Raw genomic sequence first — 24,544 nt, 5'->3', positions numbered from 1 at the left:
CGTCATCTACCTCCTCGGTTACCCCTTCAAAAAACTCAATTAACTTCGTGAGACATGATTTTCCACTCACAAAGCCATGCTGACTGTTCCTAACAAGTCCTTGCATCTCTAAATACCTGTAGATCCTGTCTCTCAAAATACCTTTCAACAATTTACCACCACAGATATGAGACTCACTGGCCTTAGTTCTCAGGCTTTTCCCTGCAGCCCTTTTTAAACAAAGGCACAACATTTGCCCCTCTCCAATCTTCAGGCACCTCGCCCATGATTATCGATGATTTAAATATCTTGGCTAGGGGACCCGCAATTTCCTCCCTGACCTCCCACAAAGTCCTGGGGTACAGTTCATGAGCTCCCAGGGATTTATCTAATTTGATGCTCTTTAAGACTTCCAGCACCACCACCTCTGTAATATGTACACTCCTCAAGACATCACTATTTATTTCCCCAAGTTCCCTAACATCCGTGCTTTTCTCAATAGTAAATCTTGATGAGAAATATTCATTTAGGATCTCACTCATCTCTTGTGGATCCACACACAGATGATCTTGTTGATCCTTAAGAGGCCCTATTCTCCCTAGTTATTCTTTTGCCCTTCATGTATTTGTAGAAGCTCTTTGGATACTCCTCTGCCTTATCTGTCAAAACAATCTTGTGTTCCCTTTTTGCCCTCCTGATTTCTCTCTTAACTCTACTCGTATACCTGCTGTACTCTTCAAGGAATTTACTTGATCCCAGCTGCCTATGCATGTTGTGCCTCTTTCTTCTTGACCAGGGCCTCAATATTACAAATCATCCAAGGTTCCCTACTTCTGCCAACCTCGCCCTTCACTCTAAGAGGAATGTATTTACCCAGAACCCCGGTTAACACACTTTTGAAAGCCTGCCACTTACCAGACGTCCCTTTGCCTTCCCACAGACTGCCCCAATTAACTTGTGAAAGTTCCTACCCGATACCATCAAAATTAGCCATACCCCAATTTAGAATTTTAACTTTTGGGCCAGACCTATCATTCTCCATAACTATCTTAAAACTAAAACTAATAGAATTATGGTCACTGGTCCCAAAGTGATCCCTCACTAACATTCCTGTTATCTGCCCTTCCTTATTTCCCACGAGGAGGTCAAGTTTTGCTCCCTCTCTAGTCGGGCCATCCACACACTGAGAAATTCCTCCTGAATGCACTCAACAAATTTCTCTCCATACAACCCTCCAATACTATGGCTGTCCTAGTCAATGTTGGGAAAATTAAAATCTCCGACTATTACCATTCTATTTTTCTTGGAGCTGTCTGTAATCTCCTGACATATTTGTTCCTCAATTTCCCACCAACTATTTGGGGGCCTATAGTACAACCCTATCAAAGTGATTTCCCCCTTCTTATTTCTCAGTTCTACCCATATAGACTCAGTGGCCGAACCCTTGGATATATCCCCTGTCACTTCTAATGATTTGTCTGATTTTTTAATGTATTATATTATGAACTCTGGGAAAAAATATACCTTCTGGATACTCAGCCCATTGATGGGAGAGAAGGTCAGCATGGCTCTTCCTGGGTAGCAGGACACTGAACACTTGTGATTCTCTGCTGGTCAGCTCATTAATTATGTATCCATGGGAAACTCAGCAAATTTCAAGGTGGGGTGTGCAGGAAGGGACTCCCACCGCCTTCCTGCCATTAATGCAAAGGGTCCAAGATTCTAGCACCATATTTAAATGGCATCCGGCCAGTCTTCACTGCAGATCAGAAACTTTGCAAAGAATCCCTATGCTGCAGAAGGAGGCCATTCAGTTCATCTACACCGCCTCTCCCACAGAGCACCTTACTTTTGCACTGTCCCCATAACCCCACATATTTACCCCACTAACCCCCCCAACCTACACATCCTGGGCCATTAACGGGCAATTTAGCATGACAGATCTACCTAACTTGCACATCTTTGGACTGTGGGAGGACATTGGAGCACCTAGAAGAAACCCATGCAGACTCCGGGAGATTGTGTAACCTCCACACAGTCACCCAAGGCCTGAATTGAACCTGGGTCACCAGCTCTTTGAGGCAGCAGTGCTGACCACTGTGCCATCATGCCACGTTATTCTTAGAGTTCTTACGGCTACAGTTCATACTGAAGGAACTGGCGCTATGAGCAACCACATCCCAGGGCATATGATAGTGCCTCTGACATCCTGTCTTTTGATAAGAACGCTGCAGCTGATATACCCACTGTTGTGCCAGTGTTTGCCATTGCAGTGCTCCATGTTTGCCATCTTGACCTTCTAGAGGTCTTGCTGTCTTTCATTGCTTGTACCTTTCTCCCCCTGGCCCTTTGCCAACCAGTGGTGGGCGCCCCTCCTCCTCATTTGGATGAAAGCCATTACTAAGGCATGGTTGCCAGCAGACTCTACTATCAATGCCTCAGCCCGTGTGTGAACTAATTGAAGTGATACATTTAGTGAAAATGCTGTTATGAAACCCCGCTGATGTTATGTGCAAGAGTGTTTTAACCTGAAACACTGATTTCCCTTGGTGTACTTTTTTTGGATATTAGCTAGAAGCCATTGCAGAAATGGTGAAAACTCAGGTGTCTCTTTTTTAATAAAAAAGAATATTTATCAAAAGAGAAGAAAGATAATGAAACGGTACAAAGCACAATGTAATACTTGACAAATTAACAGTAAGCACTTAGTCCCTGAAAGACTGAAAATGCAAAAATATCTGTTTCCCCTTAATAAACTCCGTTGAGACCACCGTTTCCCAAATACCTATTGGTCAAATTTAGCCAATGATTACCACAACGTACTGCTGAGTGATCAGGACTTGGGAATGGTCTTCGGTTCAGTGAAGAAAATGATCTTTTGCACAAACTGTCTGATGCCTACAGCACTTCATCGCTACCTGAGTTGTTTCCGGAGGATGGCTGTCCTTCTCCTCTGTTCTTATGCTTACAACAATCTGTCAGATTTGGTTTCTGGGGGTGGCTGCTTCTCTCTGCTGCTACTTCAATACCTCACCTATGTCTAAACTGTTTTCTGGCTCACAGTACTCTGACATCAACTGCATCAGTTGTAAAGAACATCCTGTTACCTATTCCTTCCTTTTCCTACCTTTCTCTTAGTTGCTACCCAGACATGGTTTACAAAATATATGGCAGTTTGGTTTTGTACTAAAGAAACATTCATTTTAATAGCATTTTACCATTTTGTGACAATATCCTTTGCAGCTTTCCCTCCATCTCAGCCATCAGGACAGTGCTAAGCCCTTTGCCTGGCCACTGACTAAACATGGTATTCCCACCTCACCCTTTTCAGGTAAAAGTTTGTGGGTCAGTAAGATCCTCAATGTAGGAGGAAGGTCTTTTTGGCTGGATGGAGTTTAAGGTCAGCAGACATGACCCACTAAAGGGACACACTAATAATTTAGGTAACTGGATGTCAACCAGTTGCTTAGTTGTGTTCTCCACTCATCAACATTTCAGCAAGGTGTGCAGCTGCCACTCATTCCATGCTGTTTGCCTTCAGCTGTTGTCAGAGGCAGGGTGAAGGGAAGTGAATAATTTGAAGGGGCACAACTTGTGGATGACAGCCAATCCATGACTCCAGACCTATATCCTCCTGGGTGAATGGTCATGGCTGAGAAGGGCTCATGCAGTTAGTTCTTCTATGCTGCCAAGGCAATGATTGTATCTCGAGAGTAGTATAGACAAGTGGAAAAGTGTCTGAATGTGCTGTCTTGCACGTGGCTCTCATCAATCTGGTCAAAGAGCAACGTTTCCATACACAGTCATGTACAAACAAGAAGAACACTCATCTCTGTTCCTCCAGGATATCATTTACTTAGGAGGCGTGAGGTGGGATACAGTAGCACATTTACATTTACAGATTTACATTTGCATGTACAGACAGATAAACAAGATGCATACATATCAAGAGTATTAAGCTGGAAGTTATGTAAAGCTATAGCATCTTTTAGGCTGAACAGTTACAAATAAGGCAGCTATGCAATCTGTCAAGGAAAAATATAGACTATGCTGTGCTAATCACCAGAATATGTCTGAAATAAGTTGATGAGATATTCTTGCTTTGAATAAAAAATTTTAATTTTCTTCACTCTGTGAGGTGATTATTTGAAGTACACCCAAATAAAGCTGCATGTTATAAATATCACATTTAGAATTGTTAAAATACTTCCATGGGCCTCAAACAGATTTTTCTCTCATGTCTCTCAAATTAATGTGAATATCTCATACCTGCTGGAAATCAGAATTTCTGTGATGCAAAATAGTAACAAGGATATGATATGTTCCAGAATTCATTAGAGTAAGGCATTGTGACAATATTCAGAACCATACTCTTTCACAGGAATTTACCACTTCCTGACGAAAGTGGCTGAAAAATAGAATAGCCAGCATTAGTCGTAATTTCTGCCTGATGAAATATTGGGGAGGTCTTTACCCATTCTGATTTACTGATTTTAGCCACCTGCTATACTTTCAAGCTGACATTTCAAAGCCAGTGTTTCAAGATCTGAAAATTCAGGGGTCAGATTGGTACAGTTCAGTATCAGCTGTTATAGCCAATGGATAAAAGAAATAAATCTTTCTCCAAAAATCTGATTTGCTTCTAAGGAACAATCTTGTTGAGTGAAGCTTCATTCAATTTTCTCTTCACAAGCTCTATAATATATTTACCAAATCTCAAGCATATCTGATCTTTAAACTCAAATAAGCATCTACAGAACATTAATTGCACCAATGAATTCAAAAATGTCAATGTAAAGTTTAATGATTATAGTTCTTTTGTAATTTTTACCTAGCTTAGAAGTATTGTAGGACAAAGTTATTCACAATACAGATCTTTTTAAATGATTTATTGCTTTTTGTGAATACCTTTGCATCATAGAATAACAAGATTTGATTAGCAAGAATAATGTGATATATTTGGAAAGATAGGAAATACCTAAATATAAAAGGTTTGGAAAACATAGGCAAGGAAAAACTGTTCCCATTAACTGATTCTGCAATGACTAGGTAGTACAGATTGAAGATTTTGGGCAAGAGAGGCAGGAGTTTTTTTACAGAGTGGTAATGAAGTGGAACTTGTTGACTGCATAGGTGCTGGAACAGAGACAATCAGTGATTTCAAAAAGAAATTGGATAGGCTTGAGAGAATGAACTTGCAGGGCTACAAGGATACAGGAGATATATGGGACTCACTGGTTTGCTCTAAAGAGAGCTAACATGGACTCAGTGGGTCGAAAGTCCTGTATGCCTGAATTTCACAGAGTTTGGGAAAGTTCAGAGATCTTCCAACATGGTGGTTGGGACCCAAATCCAGAGGTTCGACTGCTGTTTCCTGCAGGTCCTATTTTCACTGGGTTTTGGGAGGAGAAAGCAGAGAAAGGTGGAATGAACAGGAAGTGACTCCCAAATGTGGGAATCCAAATTCACTAGGATCATTTTTACTGGGGCAAAGGCCTTATCTTTGTGTGGGTTACTCTAAAGAAGTACTTGAAATCTTTAAAGAAGTCATAAATGCTTTTGAAAGGTGGATAAGAATTGACAAGTGAATTAAATCCCCAGTTCTTTGAAAATAAAGTTCCCATGTCTGTTTAAGTTGAATAAAATTTGCTCTAGCAATTTTGATAGCTATTTGTTGACATAACCCTAAGTACAATCATAATAGCACTATTAATGTTTGATTGCTGATGATCAGTTGTGTTGGGGGAGAGGGGGTTGTGGTGGAAGCATGGTTGAGGGTTCAGTTTGATTTGACAGCTCAAAGATGATATCCCTGCATAACTCTTGAAGTCTGCCTATGGTGGATACTGGTGAATTGGCACTGTGGGTAGGGGGCATGAGTTGGCCTAAGTTGGCACTGTTGGAATGGAGCTATAAGAGCATGGACGATGGGTGAGGAGCATGGGTTGACATTTATGGACAAGTAGGGGATTAAAGGTGTGTGAAGGGTGAGGTCTACATACCTAAAGCCCAGAGAACTGAGGGCTTTTAAACAGCCCATCATGGCATTTTGCTCGTCCTGGTTACCATCTTTGGATCACACCTGAGTTGGCAGGACTGACTCCAACTTGTACTTGCCCCTACCCAAATGGAGATCATGCTATTCAGGGCTCTTTTTTTCTTCAGCCGAAAATTTCTGAACTCCTGCTACCTGGCAGCATAGCAAAAATTGAGGCCCAGTGTCTGCGTCACTGAACTGAAATTTTATGTTCACTGCTAGCTTCTTTGAGAGGAGATGATATGTCAGATTGGTCTTGTCCTTGTGCACTTCTTGCACTAGAATCATAGCATCTCTACAGTGCAGAAGGTGGCCATTCAGCCTATCGAGTCTACACCGAACACAATCCCACCCAGGCCCTATGCCTGTAACCCCACATATTTACCCTCCCAATCCCTCTGGCACTAGGACAATTTACCATGGCCAGTCAACCTAACCTGCATGTCTTTGGACTGTGGGAGGAAACTGGAGCACCTGGAGGAAACCCACGCTGATATGGGGAGAATGTGCAAACTCCATTTACACAGTGACCTGAGGCCGGAATTGAACCCGGGTCCCTGGCACTATGAGGCAGCAGTGCTAACCATTATGCTGCCCCTCGAACTCTTATTTTGGGTTGGTAACTTCATTGCTTTGAGGTGAGTTTCTGAACATTGCTCATCAGAAAGCAGTTACTTGGAAAAGTCTTAATACAATTTAACTTGTGGTTTGTTTACTATGTCACTGGTTATTTTTCATTTACTTTAGTTCAAAAAAAATTTTTTCAAAATTTTAAATAGCTAGGAATTACTTGAGAGTGGAAATTTAAAATCTTGAGATTGGAGAGGGTGATGTTTTGTTTGATATTTGATTTATACAATGTGCCATTGTATTTTTAATAATTAGCAGACAAATTAAAAACTATTTCATTGATTTCAGCTTCAAGAATTTTGTGTAAATTCAGTAAGCTTAATTTTCTTATAAATACTGATGTCTACAAATTTCTGGTTGTGTGAGGTCTCCTCCTTGGATGCAAGGTTGTAATTCATATGCCTATTACCATAACAGGAATAGTAATTCCTCTTGTTGCACTGACGGATCTTGGTAATGATGTCTACCACTCTATTTATTTGCAGAAAAGCTAAGTTAGCATTTTTAGTTTGGTTACAAGGTACCACAAAATGTGTTTCCTGTGCTTCTATTGAATGCATCTGCTTCCTATCGGAAAGTCAGAACATTCAAAAGCCTCTACGGGAAAAAAAGAGACAGACTACAGAAGTTTGTCGGCTTGCACTTTCAGATACAAGAAAGCCAGGTTTCAGGGTGAATGACAGCTTATACTGCATGATAAATGGCTACTGATTTCTTGGCAAGTTGGCACTGATTAGTTGAGACTTTGCCATGCCAAATGCAGAAGGGAGCTGTTGTCTCCCATGCTTTTTTTTTCAAAAGAGATGCAACACCTGGACGTAATCCTCTTGCTGCAGAGAACAAATCCTGCATATTAATACATAAGTAGCAAGTGTAAGCAACCTTCCAAGAACAAAAAGCAAAGGGGCAACAGTTCCTTGGTGCGTTTGCCACAATAATGTTTCAACCAATCCGAGCTGACGTATGAGCCACCTCTTTTCCCTTGTAGTATAAATTGTTGTTCCCTTGGAAAACTGGCATTCTTCCAAGTCAGAAAGCTTCAACAGCATGTCTCTTTTTTTCAGCAATACTCAAGTCACTGTCTTTCGGGATATTTTACAAAATTTATAAATACAATGCACAATCTGCAATGCGATGGCATACTCCCATCATTAATCATATTTGCTTCTAAATTATTTAAAAGTACATGGCAAAGGTTTCAGCAGACATAACATCTGCTGTTGTGATCCTACCTCACTGCCAATATTGTCAACTTACAGCTGAATTTTCAAAATATGAAATTCCATTGATTCAATACATCAAGGACAGGACCATCATTTTGTTAATCATCTTGCCTTTAAATATCTGTTTTAACGTGATTAGCATTTTTAAAAATAGTCTATTTGGTAAAGTGGATGGTGCCTTGTGGATGGTGACTTCTGGAAAAAAACAATGATAATCCCACAGTTTCTTATCAAAATTATGTTCATTATGCTGTCATTCCAAATGTTTTAATGCTACTTTCCTGTATTAACATACTTCCTTTTTAAAATTATTGCAAATTCAAAAATTATGGCAAGATAAAACAGGTCAAAGAGATTTAGGGTCATTTTTACCTTGTGTCAATGCAAACTTAATTTGTTAATCATTTCGCATGCCATTTACGGGTGGCATATTGGACTATTAGAGGTAAACGCAAGTTCAATCACTCTGTAATGCTGTCAGTACACAAACATGAGAAGAAATTCAACATAATGGGTGTTTCAGATTTCTTGGACTGTTTTGAACAGCAATCCTGGCTTCATATTCAGGCTGCTTAAGATTTAAGGCATTAGCACTTTTATATTTGTATGTTCCTCTTGCTCACTATTCACCTCTGCACCAAAGGGTAATTGCACGTTTTATTGAATGCCTCATGAAAATATCTACAAGGTGCTTGCAAATATTTGGAACAAATCAGTAGGCTCCTTAGAATTGTTCTTTCAACTGTTAAATTTGAATAATAGTGATTCATTGGCGATGGGTGAATTAAAAACACCATTAAAGAATAAATTGAATGTAGCAGTAAATACATCATTAAGTAGTATTTCATGAACAACCACCATGGTGTGTGGTAATGTAACTCTTCAGGTAATAATTGCAAGCCTGTATTTTTCACATTGAGTTACATCCAATCATATCAGGACTAAAATGCTAGGTAGGGACATGACTAAATCAGATGAAACTTCTATTTTCTGAATTTTTACACTTAATGTGAGCTGTACAAGGTATTTGTAAAGAGAATTAGAACGCTTTATGAAGTGAATACTTTGTCAGATTCCCCATTGTTTTATGTTTAAATTAAATCCTTCCATTTACACAGTAATAAGGAGGATTTGCCTTGCATTCAACCCCCAGAGCCTCTTTTGTAGGCTCAGCAATCTATGATTGTTTTAATGGGGCTCTTTTGGAACCCTTTTGAATACATTACAGTTAAATCATGATCAGTTCTGAATTACAGCAATAGCTTTGCTCTTAGAAAAATAAAAATAAAACATGCACAAAGTATCAGTTAAGACGTTATCAAAATTTTAATTTTCCTGAAGATGTGAAAGATTTTTAATATCCTTTTAATAGCCCACAATGATCAAATTTAGCAAGTGAAATATATCTTGGCAATACAATGTTGAAGCATAGAAATCACCAGAATTTTTCTGCTTTTATGTTGGAGAAGAGCAATGTTCGCAACAACTACTGACATGTCTTGTACAGCTATCTGTAACTGAAGAATAAACAAGAATTCTTAAGGTCATTGATTGGTAGAACTCCATAAAATTGTTTTTCAGGCTTCTTGTGTAAGAGAAGCCAGTGCATTTACTTCTGATTTACATTTTGTATTGCAAGACCGAGATACTGAGTTTGATTTGCAGGTCACACATTTGTTTGAAAACAGTTAATGCACAGCTCAGTACGTCCTCTCTAAGAGACCTCAAATTGAAGAGGTAAAAGACAAATGATGAAATATCTCAACTTAGTTTTTACAAACACACCTGATTGAAATAATGTTGTGTTTTTATTATTATAAAAATTGCAATATTTGCTAATCATTCATTCTGATTAAAAAGTGACTTTTTTATTGACAAGCTACTGAGAAATTACATGTTTAATTTGTCAATTAAAAGAGAATATCATTAATTTTCTTACACTTGAGTTTTTTACATGTCAGAAAATGAATGTATCTATTTGCTTTTTTCAACTCTGCAAACGAAGTCACAGTGAAAGAGGAGGGTAGTCGAGAAACAAGATGGACTAGATAAAAAGGAGATATTAGAAAGGCTGTCTGTAATTGATAAATCACAGGGACTAGAGTAGATACGTTCGAGGATACTGAAGAAAGTATGATTGAAATTGTGGAGACTCTGACCATTAGTTTCAGTTCTCCACAGATACAGAGCTGGTTCCAGAAGACTGGAGAATTTGATATGTGCACCTCAACCCAAAAAGGGTGTATGGGTAAGACTAGTTCATTGAAGAGAAGGTTGAGAGGAGATTTGATAGAGATTTTCAGAATCATGAGAGGTCTGGAAAACATACATAGGGATAAATTGTTCTCAGTAGCAGGAGGTCAAGAATCAGGTTGACATTTAGAGTCATAGAGCGTAGAAACAGGCCCTTTGGCCCAACTTGTCCATTCTACCTTTTTTTAACCACTAAGCTATTCCCAATTGCCATTTGGCCCATATCCCTCTATACCCATTCTACCCATTACAACTGTCTAAATGCTTTTTAAAAGTCAAAATTGTACCCCTCTCTTCTATTACCTCTGGCAACTTGTTCCAGACACTCACCACCCTCTGAAAAAAGTTGCCCCTCTGGATCCTTTTGTATCTCTCCCCTCTCACCTTAAACCTATGCCCTCTAGTTTTAGACTCCCCCACCTTTGGGAAAAGATGTTGACTATCTACCTGATCTATGCCTCTCATTATTTTATAGACCTATATAAGATGACCCCCAAGTCTCCTCTGCTCCAGGGAAAAGAGTCCCAGTCTATCCAGCCTCTCTTTATAACTCAAACCATCAAGTCCTGGTAGCAGCCTAGTAAGAAGTCTTACAACATCAAGTTAAAGTTGGACTTTAACCTGGTGTTGTGAGACTTCTTACTGTGTTTACCCTAGTCCAACGCCGGCATCTCCACATCATGACTACTATTGGCAGCCTAGTAACTCAGTGCCGAGCTGTTTATAATCCATAACTTGGGCTGCCCTTCGTTCCTCATTGCTCATCTCCAGAATCCTTGTTCCAAGTGAAAGTTCAGGAGAGGGTTGTGGTGAGCAGGAGCATTTTTTAAAAATCTTGGATTGCAACAGCCACAACTTGGCACTTGTGCAGTAGCCATCTGGAGCTTCAGCATTGGATTGGATCTTAAACAGGAATTCAGGTTCAGGAGAGTGAAGCAGTGAGTCGGAGCAGGAGGTTTGGTGAGAGGATAGGTTGGGAAGATGGGGAGTAGCTGCAAGCTGAAGGGTCGGGGAGGGAAAGGATCTGATTTAACCAGGAGAATCATGTCGGAAGGTTCAAGAGCAGGATTGACAGTGAACAGAAGGCATTGCAAGTAGAAAGTTACAATTTTTCTTTTAACTTTTTCAATAAATTTTAAAAAATGCATAACTTACTAATGTAGAAATTTAGCCAAGTAATTTATTTCAACTTAGAGTATAATGGTGTAGTTTTTTTTCTGATTAGGAATGCCCCCCAGAGTCAAACTCCCATTTTAAAATTGACTCTGAAGGGAAACAATGGGTGAAATTCTCCTGAAAACTGACTTAAGTGTTATAATGGTGAGAATAACAGAGCAATCCACACCAGTCTCTCAGGCCAGGGCATCCCAATCTCTCAGTGCACTGGGAGACCCCCTGCCTTCTCCCATGGACATCAGGATCCCATTCCCCAACCGTCTCACTGGCATCATGTTGTCTCACCCCCTCTCCAACACCAGCATTGGGATCCCCAACATGCTTCCCTATCATGACCCTGACATAATCCACCACTGCATGACGACCCCCACCCTCCCACCACCACTCAGGCCCCATCACCTCCCAGTGTCACCCTCGCACCAAGTCTCCACTAGTGGAGAGCAGGTGTGATTCTTGCAGTTCTGCACACCTGCCCCCTCCCCCCTACTTCTCCAAAAGACTGGAGAATCCCATGTTCTGGAAGTTGAATGGACTATGAATATTTAAATTCTACCTTAAATATGCTAATCCCTCCCTTCTGGGCATGATCTGGTTTCCGCCCTTAGACAAGGGCTGGGAGGATAGCAAACTGTTTGGCTCCAAATGCAAAATCGATTTCTGGCTGTGCATGCTATACTCCAGAATTGGCGTAATCTGTGCCAGGTGTAGCGAGGTTGCAAAATTGCCCCCAATATTTTACTTGAAAGTTGTTTCACTTTCCAACTTTCAGAAATTTAACCACAACCTTAAATGATGACTTACTGTGGAAAACAAAAATTAGGTTTCTATTTTTATTGAAGGTCATTATCAAGTTACTTTAAAGGAGTTAGGTTGGACCCTGACATTGCCTTTGTAACCTAGGCTCAGGCTCCTAAGTTTGTTTGCTATCAGAACTCAGTAAGAGGATTTGTGGGAGTCTGAAATTATTTTCCAGCATATGCCAGTCCATAGAAGAAAATTGTCCCTAATTCAGTAGCAATTGGCAAACTCAGAGAAGCTGTAAAATAGTTGCTGTAGGATATTAAAAAAATAGTTACTTTAGTATCTTAAGAGGTTTTTATTGATAGGGCTGAGACCCACTCGGACGTAGTAGATGGAGCATTACTCTGCATTTAACCATGCTGTACTTGACCTTGAAGACTGAAACTTTTAATTCTTTCACCTCCCCTATCACTTTCTCAAGCTGAATTGAAGGTTCTGGAACTTTGGCATTCTGTTTATTCCAGTCTGAGCTTCCAACTCCAAATCTTCTCTTTTTAACTTTAAACCTAATCCTTGCCATTATCGCTTGTGAATTTAACAATTCCAAATGTTCTCCTGGCCAGTTTTGTATTCTCTTGCCAAGTATTGACGCAAAACCTTCTTCCTTCAGACTATTCAATGAGAGATGGATTAGAATCTATCTAACATCCATAATGCATGCCATATCAAAGGAGTAAGCATGATGGGTCAAGTCGCCTTTTCTCATTTGATACTGTCACAAGATGAATTGAGTTAAAAGAGAGTTTGAGGTAAAATTTCTTCTGTCAGGAACAAAAGAAGTGAATTGACAGGTGAGCAAGTAGTGCATTAAGAGTTTTCTTCAATTTGTACTGTTTCACATCTGTTTCCCACATGCCGAAACAACATCCTCATAGCTTGCTGTTACAATTTCTTAAATGAAACGTTCAATCTTTGTTGAAAGACAAAAGGTTAAGGTAAGCTCAAACAGTTCTGTTTGGGGGAGGATAAATGTGAAATAAAATTTTATATAAGTAACAGGGAACTAACTGAAACAATTATAACTTTGAAAGATAAAGTTATCATGTTCATCTTAACCTGATCTAAATTGACATCCCAACCTGACGTTTGCTAGTATTCCTATAAATTCACAAAAACATGTCATCACAGTGCACAGAAGGCCATTCATTCCTCTTGTCCCTCTTTGAAAGAGTTATCCAATTAGTCTACTCCCCTACATTTTTCCCCTTAGCCAGTGTTTTTTTTTCTTTTTCAGGTAGAAGCAAGTAGTTTGAAAGTTACCACTGAAACTGATTTCAAGAACAAAGAACAAAAAACAATACAGCACAGGAACAGGCCCTTTGGCCGTCCAAACCTGCACCGATCATGTGTTCCTAATTAGATCATCCGTTTGTATCCCTCTATTCCCAGTCTGTTCACGTGGCTATTCAGATAAGTCTTAAATGATCCTAGCACATCTGCCTCAACACCCTTGCTTAGTAGTGCATTCCAGGACCCCACCACCCTCTGTGTAAAAAAAAAGTCCCCTGCATATCTATATTGAACCTTGAACTTGTGACCCCTTGTGTTTGTCATTCTGATCTCGGAAAAAGCTTCCAACTGTTCACCCTATCTATGCCCTTCATAATTTTATAAACTTCTATTAGGTCGCCCTGCAACCCCTGTCTTTCTAGGGAGAACAACCCTAGTTTACACAATCTCATCTCATAGCTAATACCCTCCATACCAGGCAACATCCTGGTAAACTCCTCACCTCCACGTCCTTCTGGTAGTGTGGCGACCAGAACTGGACGCAGTATTTCAAATGTGGCCTAACCAATGTTCTGTATAACTGCAACATCAAATGCCAATTTTTATACTCTGTGCCCCGTCCAATAAAGGCAAGCATGCCATATGCCTTCTCACCACCTTTTCCACCTGTGCTGCCACCTTTAAGGACCTGTGGACTTGCACACCCAATTCCCTCTGTGTGCCTATACTCCTGATGGTTCTGCAATTTATTGTATAGCTCCCCCCTGCTTTAGATCTGTGAAAATACATCACTTTGCATTTATCTGGATTAAATTCCATCTGCCATTTCTCCACCCAATTTTCCAACCTCTATACCCTGCTGTAATCTCTGATAATGTTTGTCACTATCTGCAACTCCAGCAATCTTTGTGTTGACCGCAAACTTACTAATCAGATCAGCTTTATCTTCTTCCAAATCATTTATATGTATCACCAACAGCTGAGGTCCCAGTACAGAGTCCTGCAGGACACCACTAGTCACAGACCTCCAATCAGAAGAAGACTCCTCCACTGCTACCCACTGTCTTCTATGGCCAAGCCAGTTGAATAACCATCTGGCTAGTTCATCTCTGATCCCGTGAGATTTAACGCTTTGCACCAGCCTGCCATGAGGGACCTTGTCAAATGCTTTACTAAAATCCATGTAGGTGATATCCCCGCCCTTCTCTCGTCAATCATTTTTGTCACCTCCTTAAAAAACTCAACCAAATTTGTGAGGCATGACCTCCTTCGTACAAAACCATGTTGTCTGTCGCTAATGAGACTATTCAGTTCTAAGTGTATAGATCCTATCTCTAAGAATCTTCTCCAACAATTTCACTACCACGGACATCAAGCTCACTGGCCTATAATTACCAGGTTATCCTTGCCATCCTTCTTAAATAACAGGACCACATTTGCTATCCTCCAATCCTGTGTGACCTCACCTTTGTCCAATGAAGAAGCAAAGAGGCCCAGCAATTTCATCTCTTGTCTCTCTCAGTAATCTGGGACAGATTCCATCTGGCCGTGGAGATTTTTTTTACCTTAATGCTTCCTAAAACACCGAACACTTCCTCCCTTGTAATTGTGATTTGTTCTAACGGGTCTCAGAGACACTACCAATCAATGTGTCCCTCTCCCTTGTGAATACTGATGCAAAGTATTCATTTAGCAACTCACCTACTTCCTTGGATTCTAAGCATAATTCCCCGAGGTCCGACTCTCTCTGACAACCCTCTTTTTCCTAATGTATGTATAAAATGCCTTGGGATTCTTCTTAACCCTGTCTGCCAAGGACATTTCGTGATCCCTTTTTGTCCTTCTAACTCCCTGTTTGAGTTCTTTTCTACTTTCTCTGTATTCCTCCAGTGCTTCATCTGTTTTTTTTTGATTAGACCCACAATTTCTCTTGTTATCCACGGCTCTTGAATCCAACCTTTCCTGTCCTTCCTTTTTTACAGGCACATACCTGTATTGCACGCCTATCAATTGCTTCTTAAAAGACTTCCACGTGCTAAATGTGGATTTATCCTCAAACAGCCTCTCTCAATCAACAGCCACGAAATCCTGCCTAATCCAGGTGTAGGTAGCCTTCCCCCAATTCAGCACCTTACCCATAGGATAACACTCATCCTTTTCCATGACGATCTGAAAGTTTACAGAATTGTGGTCACTGTTCGCCACATGTTCCCCCACTGAAACTTTGACTTGACTGGGCACGTTCCCCAGTACTAGGTCCAGTATAGCCACCTCTCTAGTTGGACTATCAACATATTGTTCCAAACAACCATCCTGGACACGTTTTACAAATTCCTCCCCGTCCGGACCCCCAGCTCTAAGGGATTTCCAGTCTATATGAGGGAAATTAAAGTCTCCCACTACAACAAGCCTATTTTTTCCACACCTGTCCAGAATCTCCTTACATATCCATTCCTCAACTTCCCATGGGCTGTTGGGAGGCCAGTACTATGCTCCCAGCACAGTGACTGCGCCCTTCCTGTTTCTGAGCTCTACCCACACCCACAGTATCTTGCTACATGATCCTTTCAAACTGTCCATCCTCTGTATGTCTAATATGCTCCCTAACCAGTATTGCTATTCCCCCACCTTATCTAGCCCTTCCTCTGTCTCCCCTAAAGCATTTATACCCCGGAATATTCAGCTGTCAGACCTGTCCTTCTTTTAACCAAGTCTCTGTCACCGAAACCACATCCAAGTTCCACGCGTGCATTAAGGCTTTAAGTTCATCTGTCTTGTCCGTTACGCTCCTTGCATTGAAGCAGATGCACTTCAGACCTCCAGGCCCACTGAGTTCATCCTCCCCCAGATTGCTCTTCCTCTTGGGTAGCCTTGTCCTGGCCCCATGCTTATCACCAGTCTCTACGCTTGTTGATCTATTGTTCTGATCCCCACCCCTAGCCACATCAGTTTAAATCCACCTGAACCACACTAGCTAACCTCCCAGCCAGGATATTCGTGCCCGTCCAGTTCATATGTAACCCGTCCTTCTTATGCAGGTCCCATCCTTCCTGGAAGACTTCCCAGTGATCCATGAATCTGAAACCCTCCCTCGTGCACCAATTCTTTAGCCACGTGTTCAGCTGCACAATCTCCCTGTTCCTAGCCTCATTAGCACATGGCACAGGGAGTAATCCAGAGATTTCTATCCTCGAGGTCCTGCTTTTTAGCCTTCTACCTAACTCCCTAAATTGCTCTTGCAGGACCTCCCTGCTCTTTCTGCCTACGTCATTTGTACCAATGTGGACAATGACATCTGCCTGATTACCCTCCCTTTTTAGAATATTTTCTACCCGCTCAGAGACATCCAGGACCCTGGCACCAGGGGGGCAGACTACCATCCTGGAGTCTCGCTCGCCCCCCAGAACTGCCTTTCTGCGCCTCTAACTATTGAATCCCCCATTACTATTGCTCTCCTATTCTCCCCCTTTCTCTTCTGAGCCACAGAGCCTGACTCCGTGCCAGACATCTGGTCACCATGGCTTACTTCTGGAAGATCGTCCCCCCACAGTATCCAAAACAGTGTACTTATTTTGGAGGGGAACAACCAACAAGGGATCCCTGCACTGAATGCTTCTTTCCCTCCCCTCTCCTGACTGTCACCCAGCTAGCTTCATTTTTAGGTGTTACCATTTCCCGATAACTGCTATCTGTCACCTCCTCTGCCTCCACTCCTTCAAGCAGTGATTTCCAAATTGTAACAACTGTGTAAAAGAAATTTCATATCCCCTCTGGTCCAAATGTGCTCTATAAGGCGTAACATTACAGTTAAAATGATTTTTCTTTATTTACTCAGTTTTGAACATCTCTGGGGGAAAGTTCTGTGGAAGAGTGCTAAAAAGGCAACAGCTAAAAAATTATGAGCATAGACAGGAATATATGGTTGACAGAGGTGGAAAGGCGCAAGGCTCTGGAAGAATTTTTAAATTGAGGACAAAAGATGTAAATTCAGTCCACGAAAACCAAGGTCTAACACAGATTAGCAAGGTTAATGCTGATCATCAGGCAACGCTTAATGTGGAATTGGAATTGGTCAATGGTATGATGTACAAGTTGGAGTTTATGTAGATAATAGTCAGGAGGACAACGAGGAAGTCTACTCTGCAAGTAACAAAAGTACATAATTTCAATGTCTTGTGCAAAGCATTGTCCTGATAAAATTTTGGTGGATGATCAGGAAGATACATAATTGAGTGAATAATAGATGTTTCAGAAAGTCTGTACTTGAAATTTAGTAAGTTAATTCTGTTTGTTTGTTACATAATTACTGCAAGTCAAAAAATCATCAGACATGCTGTGAACACATTGAAAAGAGTTTGATTAATGTTTTTGGATTTTGATATTCTTCAGAATATGCCAATTTTTGTTAACAAAATTTAAATATGGGCAAAGTCTTCAGAAATATCTCTCGTAAAGGCTGGGGTGGAATAAAGGATTGATGAACATGTCCCTTAATGCCTGTGATATTTGTCATTCTTCTGAGGTGTGAGCTTTGCTGCTGTACAGGCTGGGCATGCCTCGCACTGTGGTTGATTCATTTCTTCATGCTATTTCATAATTTAAAAATGCTTCTGTGGAAACAGCCTACTTCTGTAACTCCTGTGCCTTAACTTGGCCGTACTCAAAACTGATCAGAATATAGCATAATTCGTTACACTGATGAGTGCAATTGAAGCCCGAGTAAAATTGACACCAGGTGTTGTAGCTAGCGAAAGAACATTGGTCATACATGTTATTAAGTATAATTATACCATTTCCCATTGTATTCTGGGACACAGTAAATGTACAGCCTGAAAATCAAAAAGTTATCAAGTATTACGAATCTTGTTTCTCATAAATCAGTTCAGCTGAAAACCACTAGAATCATAGTCAGCACAGTGCTTTTCACACTTAGGTTGTTTACTATCATCCAGCAATTTCTTTGCAACAGTGGCTTGTTATATTTTATTGTACAGAGGCAAGAACTGGTTGCTTTCATCGTGGCTCAATCAACCTAAACTGTTTTCCATCTTTTATCAGTTTGTAACCAGCTGCAAAATTATAAAATTCATTGTCTTATTCCCAATCTTTGTAATCAGTAGCATCAAAATTATGTCCAGGTGTCGTAAGAAGGGCGTCAGAAATTTGAAAAGAAAACAGATAACATAATGGTAGCATTTCATTTGTGGATGTCTGCCAGCTCAACCGCCCGGGCTGGCAACTGGGGGTGCAAACATACAGTATGGATGATCAGTGGACAGACAATTCCTGTGGAGGTATTCCTGTAATGATGCAATATCTTCCATTGCTGCACATGTTGGTTCCATCTTGGCAGATGTAACTTCCACTGTACAGTTAGCCATTGTCTTAAATCCACACCTGAACTCTTCCATCTGATATATTGGATCAATTTATTCTACTGTGGTGGACCTACACTGCACCCATCTAAAGTGATGCTTATCATACTTCCCTCTTTCTTCTTTGCATATGCCTCATCACAGTGCCTCGCATAATAATCACTTCTAATCCCTCTATTCTCCACTTTGTGCAAGGCTCTTGTGCAGGGATTGCAAAGATCGTGCTAAAAAACATTCTGTTCCTCATAATATATTCAGTATAGGTGTTAAACTCCTAAACTGGAAACGGGTCCTGTTTGACCCTGCCTTTTTAGACAAATTGATTTACTGTCAATTTGTAATCCACGTGGATACTTCTCCCACATCAGTTTACTTAAAATATTCCCTTTTCAATTCTTCACGACCTATGAGTACTGCAGACATTATCCTGGGCTGCCTTAACATGAGACATTATAGTTAACGGTTGTTAACGGTCCAAGCTCTGATGAAGGGTCATTCTGAGTCGAAACATTGGCTCTATTCTCTCTTCAGTATAAAGTTTGTAGCTGTCTTGTAAAAACATTCTGCTGTAGTTAGAAGATCTACAGGCCATAGTCCAGTTTCTTTGACCAGCAGTTCGTTATTTTGAGGAGAGCTATTTGCAAAGCATTAATATATGTATACACACGTATATATATTCTGAATATGTGTGGAGCGGCTACTTGAATGTCAACTGTGATTCAGTTACAACCTCATCTTCTGAGTCAGAAGACTGTGGGTTAATTTGACTCTTAAGAGGTGAGGCATAAAATTCTAGACTCCAGTGTAGTTTTTGAGGGATTGCAACACTGTCGTAGATGCCGTTTTTCGATGAGACATTAACCCAAAGCCTGTGTGCTCTCACGGATGTAAAAGATCAAGTGAAACTATTTCAGCTAAGTTTTCCCCAGTGTCCTAGCCAATATTTATCCCTCAGTCAGTATCACTAAAGCAGATTGCCAGGTCATTATCATATTGCTGTTTGTGAGAGTTTGTAGTGCATAAATTGACTACCGCATTTATTACATGATAAGTGAATTTATTTCAGAAATACTTAATTGACTGTAAAGCGCTTTGAGATATTCTGAGATTGTGAGAGACATTGTATAAATGCAAGCCTCTCTTTGTCTATTGCTTTCTTTCTTTTGTCACATGGCCCTTTACCCCAAAGGGGCTTACTGCATCTTTGATCTATCAAGTGATCATCTGTACTCAGGGATCCCTTAGACTATTATAAATAGGTTGCCAAACATTGTAGGTTCTCACTTGTTTTGAACCACACCTCTATATAGTGCAGTGGTGCAGCACTATATAGAGTTCAGTGCCTAAGATAATAAAACTGTGGGCAGAATTTTACATTCTCACTGGAGTGAGACTGAAAGTTCCTGCCCGAGGTCAACCGACATTTTCGTTGTCCGTTCCCATCCCGTATGGGAAAAGCAGTAGAATTCCGGCGTATGAATTTGAAGTAATTCATTTTAGTGATAGTAATCTGTCCAAAGTAACATGGAAAGTTGAGTATACTCATCTCAGCTTAACTGTTGCTGAAACCCTCATCTATGTCTTTGTCACCACAGGACTTGACCATTCCAACAATTCTTTGGTGAGCATCCAACCTTGCACCTTCCCTAAACTTGTTCTCATCCAAAACTCTGCTATTCAGATTCTAACACTCACCAAGTTCCAGACAGCCATCAGCCTTGTACTCACTGATATACAGTGGCTCCCACACTAACGACATTAAGATTTTAAAAATTTGTATCCTTGTTTTCATATCCCTCATGGCTAATCTCTTTGTGCCTTGCAACCCTCCAAGACCTCTGAACTCACCCGGCTATTACAATTTATTTTATTTGTGGCTTCTTTTGCCTCTATTAATTTTGCTTTGCAATAAACTCAGATTTTTTTCCCTCTGAGTTATGTGGTCTGTCAGCATGATTATTTTTGAACTACTGACTACCCAAATTCTCTTCATTGCCCCCGTGCTGTCTAATATCATAAATGATTTTCTCTCCATCAGTACCATCTCCCTACCTTTTTGATCTGATGCCATCATTTCCCTACTTAGGAAACCCACCCTTGCCCACATTTTCCTTGCAAATTACCACCCTTTTCCAACTTTCCTTTTCCTCACAATTACTGAGAATATTTTGCCTCAAAACCATGCTCATTCCCACAGCTCTGTGTTTGGATTTCTTTAATCGGATTCCTGCTACTGCCTAAGCACTGAAAGGGCTCTCATCAAAGTCTCAAATGATATCCGGTGTGATTGTAATGAACTATCTCTTCTCGTAAGAACATGAGAACATAAGAAATAGGAGCAGGAGTAGGCCATCTAGCCCTTCGAGCCTGCCCTGCCATTCAATACGATCATGGCTGATCTGAAGTGGATCAGTTCCACTTTCCCGCCTGCTCCCCATAACCGTTAATTCCCTTATCGATCAGAAATCTATCTACCTGTGACTTAAACATATTCAACAAGGTAGCCTCCACCACTTCAATGGGCAGAGAATTCCAGAGATTCACCATCCTCTGAGAGAAAAAGTTCCTCCTCAACTCCATTCTAAACTGCACCCCCCACCCCCCCCTTATTTTAGGCTGTGCCCTCTAGTTCTGGTTTGCTTTCTAAGTAGAAAGAATCTCTCTACCTCTACCCTATCTAGCCCCTTCATTATCTTGTAAGTCTCTATAAGATCCCCCCTCAGCCTTCTAAACTCCAACGAGTACAGGCCCAATCTACTCAATCTCTCCACATAAGCTAACCCCCTCATCTCCGATATCAGCCTGGTGAACCTTCTCTGTACTCCCTCCAAGGCCAATATATCCTTTCACAAATAAGGGGACCAAAACTGCACACATACTCCAGTTGCGGCCTCACCAGTGCCTTGTACAGTTGCAGCGAGACCTCCCTGCTTTTATATTCTATCCCCCTCGCAATAAAGGCCAACATTCCATTCACCTTCTTGATCACCTGCTGCACCTGCAGACTTGAGTTTTTGCGATTCGTGCACAAGGATCCCCAGGTCCCTCTGCACAGTAGCACGCTGCAACTTTTCTCACCCTTCTTGACACAGCCTTTGATACCTTCTATTCCAAAGCATCTACTGTTCTAGCTGAGTGGAACTGCACTCAATTTGCTCCTGCTTATCCAACTGTGTCAGGTTATCTCCTAAAATGGGTTTTCTTCATCCATTCACAGCCTCTCAAGAATCCTTTTGACCACCTCCTAATCCTTATCTACATACTACCATTTGGCAACATAGTTCAAAGATGTCTGACGACATGCCATTTGACTAACTCTGTATTTGTCAGATTGTCCTTTATTCATTATTCTTCCATGGGATGTGGAATGTTGTTTTGTTGCCCATCCTGGCAGTCAAGTGTCAACCACATTGCTGTGGGTCAGGAGTCTCATGCAGGCCAGGCCTGGTAAGGATGGCAGATTTCCTTTTCTCAAGGACATTAGGACAGCTGGATCTTTTCCAACAGTCCATTATGGTTGCCATTACTGAGACTAGACGTCCTAGATGAGCTGTAATTTCCTTCAGTTAAACATTGAGAAGACTGATATTATTGCTTTTTGCTCCCAACACAAACTCCATTCCTTCACCACTGATTCTGTACCTCTCCAAGTCATCACTTGGGTTAAACTAGGCTATTTGCAACCTTAGCATTCTATTTGATCCTAAGTTGAGTATTCAACCCCATAGTCTTCTTCATCACAGTATTAGGAAAATAAAGGTAGTTTTAAGGGATTTACATTTGTGTTGGTAAATATTAGAAATAAGATACAGTTTTAAGTGGGTTTAATTTAAGGTTTATTGTGCCTGGAAGGGTAAAACCTATAGTTAGATTCATGCTGGACAAAGGTATGTTCCTATTATGCTTAGAGAGGACTACAGCATAAAGAGTAACTAAGTCAACAGAAATATACGTGGGTTGCTTAGCAACTGGAGGCCCCTTTTAAGGGAAAAAGCTTTTTTGTTCTTAGTTCAGTTGAATTTGTTGGTAGTTGAAGGATACCAGGGATTGAACATCTCTCTGCCAGAAGAAAGACTGGACAGGATGGGAGCTACAAAGAGGCAGCCTTTCCAAAGAACCTGTTAGTGTCCAGTTAACTGGGGAATTGAGACAGAATGTCTTAAAACAACTCAAGTTACGAGAACAGAGACTAAGGTATTGTTCAAGAATTTAAGGAAGAGTAAAGAAAGTGTTCTGAGTTTGAGACAATTGCCGTAACCAAATTTAAAGTGGGAAAGCAGACTTTGGAGGTAAATCAAAAGTGTAATATCATTTTAATACTGTCTGGGAATTGAGAGTTAAAGCAATTGTGAACAGTTTGTACAGTGGTCAAAACAAAGAAGTCCAGAGGAAAGTGGTGTAAAACATGGTGCGGAAGCTTTGTTTAAAATACTAATTTGGAAAAGCTGGACTACAAACCATTGATGGAGAGCATTATTGTGAAAGAAGATTTAAAATATGTATTTTGGAGTGGCAGTTGGAAACTCTCGTGATAGTAATCTCGGGATTTTCTGAGCGGAAATCCAGACACTAACTTGGGTTCAGACTGGAGTGTGTGCATTTGATTACAGCCAATCTGTGAGAATATTATAACTTAAGATGTACTTTGTAATCAGCATTAATCTTAATATCTGTGTGTATTTGTTAAACTAAGGGGGAGTAAAGGAATATTGTTTTATAATCCAAATTTTTATGTTCAATACATGTTCTTATCCTATTGTTAAAACTAATTACTGATTCTATGACTATGTTCCTCCACATTTATTAAAAAAAAGGGAAAATAGTGCAGTCTTTTGTGCCAGGGTTCCATTCTGGCACCTTCCCGTCCGTGGTAACACCAACTGGAGTCGTAACAACAGAGACCACCTATTTCCACCTTTATTCAAATTGCCTTTCTTTGCTCCTGTGTGAACACCCGCTAAAATTTGTTACCTAGAGACTTGACTATTCCAGTGCTCTTCTAGTAGGCCTCTAATCTGCCACACTCTGTAAATTAGAGCTCATTCAAAACTCTTGTCTGTCTTCTAATCCACACTTAAGTTCCACCCACTCTCTGTGCTTGTTAACCTACAGAGGTGAAGTCTCAGTTTAAAAATTCTCATCCTCATGTTCAAATCTTTCCATGGCTTCATCTTTCCGTATCTCTCGTTCCTCCTCCCGTCCTATAGTCCTGGTATTGCAATTTTCCACTGTATTTTCATGATTTTCTTTACCCCACCGTTGATGCCCTAATGCTTGAAGTTCTGGAATTCCTTTCCTAAACCTCTTAGTCACTCAATCTTTCCTCCTTTTAAGTCATTCCTTAAAACACATCTCTTTGACCAAGGTTTTGTTCATCTGTCCCAGTAACTCCATCATTGGCTGAATTTAATTTTTTTTCTCTCATCGACAGCATAGCAGTACAGTGGTTAGCACAGCTACCTTATAGTGCCTGAGATCTGCGTCCAATTTTGGCCGCAGGTCACTGTATGGAGTTTGCCCATTTTCCCCATGTCTGCCTGGGTTTCCTGAAGGTGCTCCAGTTCCTCCTCCTCCTCCAGTTCCTCCTCCTCCTCCAGTTCCTCCTCCTCCTCGTCCTCGTCCTCCGCCGCCCGCACATACACACACTCCAAAGCTGTGCGGCTTTGGTGGATTGGCTATGTTAAATTGAATCTTAGTGGGGACCAGAGTGTAAATACATGGGGTTACAGGATAGGGCCTAGGTGGGTTTGTTGATGGTGTAGGCTTGATAGGCTGAGTGGCCTCCTATGCATTGTAGGGATTCTATTCTCAGATCACGCTTGGAATCATTAAAGGTTCAA

At 40.8% G+C, this 24,544-nt stretch overlaps 1 protein-coding gene across 4 annotated transcripts in view; it reads left to right on the top strand.

Annotated features, from left to right (window-relative positions):
• Positions 1–24,544, top strand: part of LOC145350151 (RNA-binding motif, single-stranded-interacting protein 1-like) — a 350,322-nt gene that overhangs the window by 180,557 nt on the left and 145,221 nt on the right. The window lies entirely within an intron of this gene.

This window comes from Carcharhinus amblyrhynchos, chromosome 11 (genome assembly GCF_965287045.1).
Source record: "Carcharhinus amblyrhynchos chromosome 11, sCarAmb.v2.hapA, whole genome shotgun sequence".
Lineage (NCBI taxonomy): Eukaryota > Metazoa > Chordata > Chondrichthyes > Carcharhiniformes > Carcharhinidae > Carcharhinus > Carcharhinus amblyrhynchos.
The sequence above is the reverse complement of the archived record's forward strand: the minus strand, read 5'-3'. Positions and strand labels throughout refer to the sequence as shown.